Raw genomic sequence first — 1,881 nt, 5'->3', positions numbered from 1 at the left:
AGATGAAGGTTATGCATTTTTGGCAAGAACACCACAGAAATGGCATTGTGCCCTTCTCAGAGCATAAAGTCAGGAGACATGGTGGTCTCTGCCAAGTTTCTCCATGTAATTATTCCCCTTCCCTTGTCATTAATAAATATCTTAGGGGAAATACTGAGACTATACAAATATCCTGCTTCTCCTCAAACTTTTACCCACTAATTTTAGCATCCTTCAATATATTTTGCCTCTGATAATTATCACTATGGTGTTTGTCTAATGAAGATTTTCTTTCTTCTTCTTCTTTTTTTTTTTTTTGGATATCTGATCTTATTTGTTACTCTTAGAAAATTTCATTTTTGACTGGACTCAGACTTAGAGGTAGAAGCTTTCGGGACAGCCCCTGTCTCTTGGCAATCTGTTCCTGGTGTTTTTCTTTGGCCTCCTTCACTCTCTTGGCCAAAAGTTCAGCATATTCTGCAGCCTCTTCCTTGTTTTTCTTAGTACACTGTTTCTTCAGAGCAATAGGCCGCCGTTTGTGTTGCAGGACACGTGGAGGAACAAGATGCTGAATCTTGGGTGCTTTGGTCCTAGGTTCTTACCTTTTTTGTCTAGGGGCTTTCTCACAACATTCTAGCGGACATCATCCTCTTTAGAGAGATTGAAAAGTTTGCAGATTCTGCTAGCTCTTTTGAGCCCCACACGACGAGTCACAGTAGTATCAGCGAGTCCAGAAATATCCTTCTCCCCTTTTTTCACAATGAACAAGTTGAGAACACTCAGATTGGCAACCACAATGCAACCCCCAACAGATTTGTGCTTTCTTTCTCCAGTCCTCCTCCGTCTGTAACAGGAATGCCCCTCACTCAATAGCAGGCAGACACGGCCATGGGTCAAGACACCCTGCTTGATGGGGAAACCCTGCTTGTCATTCCCACCACTGATTCGGACCACATAACCCTTCCACTCTTCACCCAGAGCGTCAGCAGCAACTTCTGTGGCCATACGCTTCTCACAAAATGTACAAAGTTGGCATTCATCGTCCACTTCCATGAGTTTCTGGCAGCCAGTGACCGGGAAAGAGATGTTCAGCTTCATCCTGAAGCAGCCGACTACCTCCGAGGCACCACAAAAAAAGAGGCTAATGAAGACTTTCAATTTTCCTCATTCCTCTATATATATTAGTTGGAATTTTTCTCTAAGGAGAAGCTATCCCTTCTCTCTCAATTATTTATTCATTCATTTGTGCCCTTCATTTTTGCTTGTGTGTTCCCTCTGTTTCCCTTCTTTGCCAGGCCAGTAGGAATTTAGCAAAGCAATAGATAAAAACAAATATCATTTAAAAAGACAACTCCCAAAGTATTTTCAAATTTTTTGCACTATCCTGTCTAACCAGATGGACTAGTCAAACAACAAAAAACTTAGATTAAGATCAGACACACAAACAACATTGATCAAAGCAACATGAATCCATAAGAAACAAACTGACCAAAAAAAAGACAAAAGTCCTTACTCACTGACTGTGTGTGGTATCTTAGGGGCAAAAATTAAATCAATGCATTTTGACAACCAATGTTCATTTTGTTTGTCTCCAACTCTCTAACCGGGTAAAGTTTCTAAATAAAAGAAGAAGCTAATTGCTTTATTTCAAAATGGATAGTGGTTTTTAATGGTTTATTTTGGCTTGGGGCTTTTTCTCTCCAACCAGGACATCTATTCTTCTTCAGAGAACAAAACAGAAAATAAATTATTGGTACCGAAGTAGTATGAATATTGATACCATCAGATGTTTCTACCCTAAGAAAGATTATTTCCACATCTATCATCAATGAAATGTTTTGCAAAACAGGTTGTTTTTCCAACAGATTGGTGTATGGTGAATCAAAAAAGTTTGCATGTGAG

General features: G+C 39.6%; 1 pseudogene; it reads right to left on the bottom strand.

The window, feature by feature from the left end:
* Nucleotides 1–332: 332 nt before the first annotated feature.
* Nucleotides 333–1,077, bottom strand: LOC131403843 (small ribosomal subunit protein eS6-like; annotated as a pseudogene).
* Nucleotides 1,078–1,881: the final 804 nt, after the last annotated feature.

Source organism: Diceros bicornis, unplaced genomic scaffold (assembly GCF_020826845.1).
Source record: "Diceros bicornis minor isolate mBicDic1 unplaced genomic scaffold, mDicBic1.mat.cur scaffold_92_ctg1, whole genome shotgun sequence".
Lineage (NCBI taxonomy): Eukaryota > Metazoa > Chordata > Mammalia > Perissodactyla > Rhinocerotidae > Diceros > Diceros bicornis.
This window is presented reverse-complemented; position numbering and strand designations above follow the sequence as displayed.